The sequence below is a fragment of the Chenopodium quinoa genome, unplaced genomic scaffold (genome assembly GCF_001683475.1).
Source record: "Chenopodium quinoa cultivar QQ74 unplaced genomic scaffold, ASM168347v1, whole genome shotgun sequence".
Classification (NCBI taxonomy): Eukaryota; Viridiplantae; Streptophyta; class Magnoliopsida; order Caryophyllales; family Amaranthaceae; genus Chenopodium; species Chenopodium quinoa.
In genome coordinates, this window is record NW_018743503.1 from 734,319 (window position 1) to 743,563 (window position 9,245).

The window sequence follows — 9,245 nt, forward strand, 5'->3', positions numbered from 1 at the left end:
AAATGTTGCGATGATTAATTGAGTGCACTTAAATCAACTAACATGGAAATCCTAGCACTAGACGTAAAAGATAAAAAGCTAGGCACCGGTTCAAACCCCCCTTTGGCACTGGTTCTAAACCGGTGCCAACTACCATGGCGCTATATTTTTTTTTTCAATACTATTGGCACCGGTTCAAAGCAAGAACCGGTGCAAAAAACCCACTTTAGGCACCGGTTCTTGCTTTGAACTGGCCAAAAGTTTCAAATTTTTTTTTTAAAAAACTTTAGGCACCGTATCTGGTCAAAACCGGTGCCAAATATACCCCAAAAAAATAAAATATTTTTTTTTTTGGCATTTTTTTCACTTAAATTGATATAGAAACATTAACATATATAAAGTTACATATTTTTCATTAAAAAAGGATGTAATAATAAAATTTTCGTCCAAAAAAAAATCAAAGCAAGGGACGAAAATACAGCAGAAAGGGCCAGCTAGCATGTTATCCCAACAACAAAAACCCATAGAACGCTAACAACAAAAACCCAGTAGCAATTTTCTTTTTTTACCATTCTAACTGGCCTAGTATGGCCTTCTCCATTTTTAGAATTTGTTCATTGTTGTATGCCCTTTCTGATATGCTCACAAAGTCGTTAACTTGAAACATTTACAAGAATTAATCTAGGGTTTCAAAACTATAAACAGCACAGTATATAATTTCTGTAGTAAGTACCTCAGGAGCCCAGATTTCCTCATACTTGCAAGCAATCAACATAGCACTAATACCCAGAAGCTGCAATTCTCTCCTTGGGACAGATTTCGACGAAAGAAACTAATCAACCAAGTTAATGGTCAGATAAAGGGTCTAAGACATAAGCTCAAATCTGTTGTGCACTTCAATCAACCAATCAACTAAGATAGCCCTCATTTTGTCGTTGATTTCGGGTTGCGAATTCATGTAGTCACAAGGCCGACTCTCATTCTACCACCAAAAACAAGAGCAATTCATCAATCCCTTGCTACTTCCAACCAGAACCATGACTAAACTAAAGTTCTAAAAGTGGGTTTTTAATAAAATTATACCTCTGCTATCTTATAGAAAGTGTAGATATCTTCAACATATTCAACCACATCTAACCCATTATCAACATCAGATGCATCAATGTCAGCTACTTGTTCCTTTGGGTTGTATGTCAAACCACAAGTAGCCTATAATCCCACCAAAAACAGCTTATTCAGAATCCAATGTAACAGTATTTTTACAAATTTATCATTCAAAGCAAAGTCTCAAATGTCAGCAAATTAGTCCAAAATATACCTTGCTCCTAGCAGTAAGCAAAGTCTCAAATGCGCTTCCACCTTTTTTTTTATAAAGCAACTTAAACAATCTAGGGAAACAAGAGCCAAATGGATAATAACCTAAACTACCTATGAGTTTATGCCTGATTTGGTGTATATAAATGGAAGATTATGTTCTTGTATTGTTAGAGATTCATTGAAAGGAAAAAGCGTAGGACCAAAAGTGCAGCGGCGATTTCTGATATGGTACTTCACTACTTCCTATATTACTTCAGTATCTATAGAAAATTGAGCACTAAGAACAAAGATTTTAGGAGCATAGTAAAAACACCAGTTCTGGCAGAACAGAGGGCAGGGATATCTTGATCTTTTTACCTGATCAGACCAAGCATTTGGCGTAAAATAGGAACATATGATCGATTACAACGTATTAAATATTGAAAACCTAATTTGCTTTATATTATCTATTCTGAGTTCAATAGTATAGTATTCGTAGTCCCTCTACTATTTTATGAAACTTCTTTATAATCAAAGTGGATTTAGAAGCACCTCACGAACTTACGTAAAAAGCATATATTGGGGAAAAAGATACATAATTGTAATAATTACATGCTATGACTATTCTTAAGCGTTTACCTTCAGCAGCAGCAGCAGGAGTATTGACAGCAGATTCGACTCCTTTACCAAACAAGCAAGGGAAACAAGGAATACTACGTAACCACCACGAAAAGATTTCCTTATAAACCAAAAGTTGTTAATCCAAAATTACCAAAACACCTGAAAAATAGAATTTTGCTCAAACATTAACTAAAAACCACAAGCTGGAAAATAATAATTACGGAGTAAATAACAGTACAGATTTATAATGAATAAAAAATTTGATTAAAATTCATTACGAAGTTTAACTAGATTGCTATGCTAAAAAACCCCTCAAAAGTTTCTTGCAAAACTTGAAAAATCTAGCTCTAAATAATTTAAACCACTCAAATTTTCTGCAAAACTTGTAAAATTTAGCTCTAAATAATTTAAAACCCTCAAAAATTCAGCAAAACTTGAAGAATCTTGCTCTAAATAATTTGAACCCCTTGTACAAAAAAAGATGTACAACTTCTTTGTACAAAAAAGGAAGAGAAGAGAAGAGTCTGCAAAGTGTTTCCATACAAATTAAGGTTGTAAAATTGTAATCTAGGGAGTAATTAGTGGACCAAAGAAATTTTAACTTAAAAGGAAATTTCGGAAAAAAAAAACACGGCAATTATGAAAAGAAAACTAAAAAAAATGCAAAGTAATAATGGTCAAGAGAAGAATGCCTGAAATTCAATGTCTGCTCATCAGAGTAGGAGAAAGTATAGAAGACAAGTGTGATTAATAATATATATTTCTTTTCAACAAATTGACCAGGCTGTTGACCAGCTAATAAGGTGTGGCTTTGCTTTAAGTTGTTAACCAGAATAATGTGTTTTTTGTCATTCATTGATTCAAAAACCCAGAAATGGAAACCAAGATCTAACCCTAACAACCCACAGATTGCATCAAACTCAGCATAAATTGACGCATTTCAAGCTTAGTGATTAACAAAATTCAACACTTACACACATTATCCAATAACACGAGCCAAACTCCCATTTCCCATACTCACGGTACGTGTACTGGAGTCTTGATATGAAGAAAATATATTTTTGTCAACAAAGACACGTACATTAGCCCTAGAGTTTATCAACCAATTATTTAACTTAAAAACATAATTTAGCTCAAGGATAGTGACATGATACTTGTCAGATGGGAGATCGGAGCTTCTACGACTAATCATAGTAACAACATTAGCAATCGTTGGTAACAATCCTTAGCTAAATGATTGGTTCGCCCACAAACATAACAAAATAACTCATTCCCCTGACTTTTACCATTTGCCTTGTTGTTATAAGCATTGTTTTTATTTTTAAAAATTATTCTTACCAAACTTGTTTTTCTTAAAACTATTTTTCTTAAAAGGTTTAGACTTAGGCATGTTGGAGTTCTCAACAACATTAGTCGTAGCCTGAATTCAGATTTCTGCAAATTCTTTTGAGAGAGACGATGTTTTTCCTCAATGCGTAAGCAAAAAAGCAATCATCAAATGAAAAATTTTCGGGTTTATGTTTTAGACTCCTAGCAAACTCAAGACCATGACGGAGGATACTTTGCAATCATAAAAGTAACGAGCATAATATCAGGCAAAAAAATTCTTTTAATTTCATAAAATAAATAATACTTTCAAACTCAAAAATTTGGTCAGAAATTGATTTTTGTTCAACCACTTGAAAACCAAATCAACGACAAACCCTAGATTGCGAAGGAATTCAATAGATTAAGAAGACCACATTACCTCGAAGCTGCTTCAATGGAGGTGAGAAAGCTCAGAATCGGCTTCAATGGAGAATATAGAGCACGAGTTCAATGGAGGCCAGAGATATGGAGAGAGAAGGAGGTGCTGCTTCAATGGAGTGAGAAAGCTCGTAAACCACTTCAATGGAGAAGGTGAAATTCTTGATGGTGGAAGCAAGAGAGTTGAAACTCCAATCTATACCAACCATTACAATTAGAAAAACAAACAAAAAAAAACCAAAAAAAAAAAATTCGCCGCTTTGAAACCCTAATAAATAAAAACTACGCAATTAACAGCCAAAAAAACCTAAATTAACAACAAAAATCAATAACAAAAAAAACCCAACCAATCAAAAATCAATAAAAACACAAACAAATTAAAAACACATGTAGTACAACCTCATCTGGGTAACAATACACGACGAGAATCATCAAAACAGAATCAAACCAATAACGAAGCAGAAAATGCAGTTGAATCCGAAAATAGTAGGGTCAAATCTAAGTTAAACCAAACAAAAAGGAAGAAGAATAGGAGGAAAAGACGAACCTTAAAAAGGGGGAAAACGAAAAAACGAAGAAACCCTAATTGTATTTTTGAAAGAATAGATTATAAAAAAGGCGAAAATATCTAAAAACGAAGATATAGATAAATCTGTGAGAAAGAAGATGGAAAAAACGGGGGGAAAGAAAGAAAGAAAAGCAGGAGCCCGGTTTTTTTTTGATAAGTTGGCACCGGTTTGAACCGGTGCTAATTAAATGATTGGCACCGATTTTGGTTGGAACCGGTGCTAACACTGATTTTTTCAATTCTGCCCATTTCTTTTGGCACCAGTTTCCAAGAACCGGTGCTAAAAGGGGGGCTGTCTATTTCATTTTTTCTACTAGTTTAGGTCCCTAAAATATTAAGCTAAAATATGTCATTCCAAGAACAACACTTACCGAACTAATGCGCGTATGTGATGGGCTACGCCAAAGCGAGGCATCACTACTTCCCTAGGAACTTAAGGTGTACTAGGTATACAAGTTTTCTTGGTTAAGCTCAACAATATCGGTAAGGATTCAAAGAGTAGCTTGGAGCTATTAGCAATTGGATTGCTTACCCTAAAATATCAAGTGTTAAGACAAGCCAAAGTATGCTTAATCACTTTTTGATTTTTAGGATCTTGGAATCATTTTATTCTCGCCTAAAAGGGACTAATGTTAATGCGTGGATAAAATGCTCAATAAGATTGAAAATTTGCATGAACGCTTTAAATTTCAAACTTATTGGTTTATGAATGGTTTTTCATTTCAAATTCTTTCAATTGTAGAAACATGTTTGCAAGTAATTCAAACAACAACTATATGTGCCCCGAACTCCCCGACAAGTTGGCTTTTAGCCTTAACTTGGTCGACTTCAACGATTGGGAGGAGGAACTCAGGAAAACTCTTCAGAATTGTTCCTTGGAGTACACTCTTGATACTCCCATTCCAAGCTTCTTCTCTAAGGGAATCATGAGCAATGAGGCTCATGAGAAATGATCTTCCAATTGCAAGAAAGTCACACATCTAATGGCTAATTCCATCTCGGAAGATTGTAAGGAAAAGCTTTCCTTCTATTTTCCGGATATTTTCCTCAAATCATTGGAGGATGTTGTCAACATAAGAGTCACCAAGAGTGACAATGGCAACTATGATGGGCTCGTGTTTGATTTGACTAGGTCAATCTCAAACATGAAGATAAAGCCACCGAATGTGGGTTGTCTTGATAAAGAAAGGCGCCGGCTTTGGTCAAGGGTCTACAATACCAAATTGAGACCCGGGATGCCCCTCTGACCTCATGTTCTTTAAATGACTAGGCTCTTCAAACACATGCAGCTTCTCGAAATCTCATTGGAGGATGAGATGGCGGGGCATATCTTGCTTGCTTCACTCCACTTAGGCTATGATGCACTTAGAGTACATATATCTGCAGGAAAGGAGACACGCTCCTTAAAGGAGTTGTTGCAACTACTCAGCCGAGCTACCGCCTATGGAATGACCGAGAGGCCCTTGAGAGCAAGAAGGAGGGAGTTCAAGAACAAGGAAAGGATGCGGTGCTTTTATTGTGGTGGGCAAGGCCACTACAAGAGAGAATGCAAGCTCTTCCGAAAGGAAGAGGAGGAGAGGAATGTGGCATCTGCCTCAGGTATCTTCATTAACACTTGTTTTTAAAGATATTCATAGGTATTGGATACCATGTATAACTCACTTTATGTTTATTTTTTAGGAACCAAGTGAGAGGGCATCACAAGTTAGGGTATTGGATACAATGTGCATCAACAAGCGGACGACAAAGATGGTCTTTTGATCGTGCTTGTAGGCACATTTATTTTGTCTATGATTTGTAATTAAACAATGGTTGTTTTCTTATGCTTTTGAACATACTTTTGATCTATGGAGTTAGACACTAAGTTATTTTGATCACAAGGCTTAATCAATGGTTGGTTTGTTTATATGTTATATAAAATTCTTCTGTAAGGGAATCATGAGTGATGAGGCTCATGATAAATGGTCTTTCGATTGAACGAAAGTCACACATCTAATGGCTAATTCCATCCCGGAAGATTGGAAGGAAAAGCTCTCCTTCTATTTTTCAGATATTTTCCTCAAATCATTGGAGGATGTTGTCAATATAAGAGTCACCAAGAGTGACAATGGCAACTATGATGGGCTCATGTTTGATTTGACTAGGTCACTCTCAACATGAAGATAAAGCCACCGGAAGTGGGTTGTCTTGCTAAGGAAAGGTGTTGGCTTTGGTCAAGGGTCTACAATACCAAATAGAGACCCGTCATGCCCCTCGGACCTCATGTGCTTGGAATGACTAGGCTCTTCAAACACATGCAGCTTCTCGGAATCTCATTGGAGGATGAGATAGCGAGGCATATCTAGCTTGCTCCACTCCACTCGGGTTATGATGCACTTAAAGTGCATAAAATCTGTGGGAAAGGAGACACGCTCTTTAAAAGAGGTGGTCAAATTGCTTAGTCGAGCCACCGCCTATGGAGTGACCGAGAGGCCCTTGAGAGCAACGAAGAGGGAGTTCAAGAACAAGGCAAGGATGTAGTGCTTCTAATGTGGCATTCGCCTCAGGTATCTTCATGAACACTTGTGTTTAAAGCTATTCATAGGTATTGGATACCATGTGTAACTTAGTTCATGTTTCCTTTTCAGGAACCTAGTGAGAGGGCATCACAAGTGAGAGGGTATTGGATATCATGTGCATCGACAAGCGGACGACAAAGATGGTCTTTTGGTCGTGCTTGTAGGCACATTTATTTTGTCTATGACTTGTAATTAAACAATGGTTGTTTCTTATGCTTTTAAACATACTTTTGATCTATGGTGTTGGACACCAAGTTATTTTGATCACAAGACTTAATCAATGGTTGGTTTGTTAAAATGTCTTGTTTATATGTTCTATAAAAATTGCATATGTTTAGACAAATTTATGATACCGCCAAAAGGAATAAAACCATTGAGTTGAATCAAACCTAGTTGTGGCATTGTCGTCTTGGCCACATTAACATCAAACGCATCAAGAAATTTCTTGAAGAGGGTGTTCTTGACTCATTCGACTTGGTGTCGTTGGAAAATTGCGAAGGATGTCTATTAGGCAAGATGATAAAGCAGCCATTCTCCAAGTTGGGAGAAAGGGCAAGTGACTTATTGGGTCTAATACATACGGATGTATGTGGACCAATGAGTACACCCGCAAGGCAAGGTTATCTATATTTCATTACCTTCACCGATGACTATAGTAGATATGGTTATGTCTACCTTATGTCGAACAAATTTGAATCTTTTGAGAAACTCAAAGAATTTCAGAGTGAAGTTGAAAATCAACTTGGCAAGAAATTAAAAGCACTTCTATCGGATTGAGGTGGCGAGTATTTGAGCCATGAATTCGATGATCACTTGAAAGAAAATGGCATTCTTTCAGAGTTAACACCTCCCGGAACTCCATAATGGAATGGAGTATCCGAACGGAGGAATCGAACCTTATTACACAAGAGGGAATGCAAGCTCGTGATGGTGTCTTTTTGGAGAAGGAATACCTTTCCAAAATGACAAGTAGGAGGAAAATCAAACAAGACGAAGTTCAAGAGGTAGAGCAACAAAGTCAACATGACAAAACTGACAATCAAAGTGCTTTAGAAGTAGCTGTTGCCATTGGTCAGTGTCAAATCAACAATGCAAATGCTCAACCTATTACCTTGCGTAGGTCGTAACGGCCAAGATCTCAACCAGACAGATACCTTGGTATTGTCTTAACCGAAAATCAAGACATCCTAGTTAGGGTTGGAGATGAGCCAACGACATACAAACAAGTTATGACGAGCCCCGACTCTGCTAAATGGCAAGAGGCCATGAAATCCGAGATGGACTCCATGTCTAAAAATCAAGTCTGGGACTTGGTTAATTTGCCCGAAGGTTACACACCTATGGGTTGCAAATGAATTTTCAAATTAAAAACAGACAAAGATGGAAATGTATCTATATACAAAGCTAGATTGGTGGTAAAAGGTTACAGGAAAATTCACGGAGTTGATTATGATGAAACCTTTTTTCCAGTTGCAATGCTTAAGTTCATCCGGATCATCTTAGCGGTTGCTGCATATTATGATTATGAAATATGGCAAATGGATGTCAAACCTACCTTCCTCAATAGGACATTGGAAGAAACTGTGTATATGACACAACTGGAAGGTTTTGTTGATCTAAGCAATGCCGGGAAGGTATGCAAGCTTAAGAAGTCCATTTATGGATTAAAGCAAGCAAGCAGAAGTTGGAATCTGCGATTCGATAAAGCGATTAAAAAGTTTGGTTTTATCAAGAATCCAGATGAGTCTTGTGTCTAAAAGAAGGTCAGTAGGAGTGACATCGCATTCCTAGTCTTGTATGTCGATGACATATTACTCATTCAAAACATCACTAAACTATTAGAGTCCGTAAAGTGGTGGTTGGGAAAGTGCTTTTCAATGAAGGACTTGGGAAAGGCATAGTACATATTGGGCATCAAGATCTATAGGGATAGATCTTAGAGGATGATTGGATTGAACCAAAGTACTTATAGATAAGGTACTGGCACGATTCAACAAGGAAGGGGCCAAGAGAGGGCACCTACCCATGTCCCATGGCATAACTCTCAATAAGAAACAGTGTCCACAGACACCTGGTGAGCGAGAGAGAATGAGTCAGATTCCATATGCTTTGCTTATTGGATCGATCATGTATGCCATGATATGTACTAGGCCGGATGTGTCTTATGCCTTGAGTGCTACGAGCCGATACCAATCAGACCCAGGAGAGGCGCATTGGACTGCGGCCAAGAACATCCTAAAGTACCTGAAAAGGAACAAGGATTCTACTGACGCGAGCTTCTAGACTGACAGAGATGACTCCAAGTCGCAGTTGGGGTACATATTCTGCCTTAATGGAGGAACGTTTAGTTGGAAGAGTGCCAAGCAGAGCACCACTGCAGATTCTACAACTGAAACTGAATCCTTGGCAGTTTCGAAAGCAGCTTAGGAGACAGGTTGGATTCGTAAGTTAATTAGTGAACTTGGTGTTGTACCTTC

General features: G+C 37.3%; 1 long non-coding RNA gene across 2 annotated transcripts; it reads right to left on the reverse strand.

The window, feature by feature from the left end:
• Positions 1-455: 455 nt before the first annotated feature.
• LOC110739508 lies at positions 456-4,349 on the reverse strand. Of its 2 annotated transcripts, none has more exons than XR_002514833.1 (5): positions 4,190-4,349; positions 3,644-3,838; positions 1,915-2,055; positions 1,063-1,188; positions 456-961 (listed from the first exon to the last, which is right to left on the reverse strand). It is a non-coding gene; the product is annotated as an uncharacterized LOC110739508 (long non-coding RNA). The 2 variants fall into 2 exon arrangements; XR_002514834.1 differs by lacking the exon at positions 4,190-4,349 and adding an exon at positions 4,042-4,163.
• Positions 4,350-9,245: the final 4,896 nt, after the last annotated feature.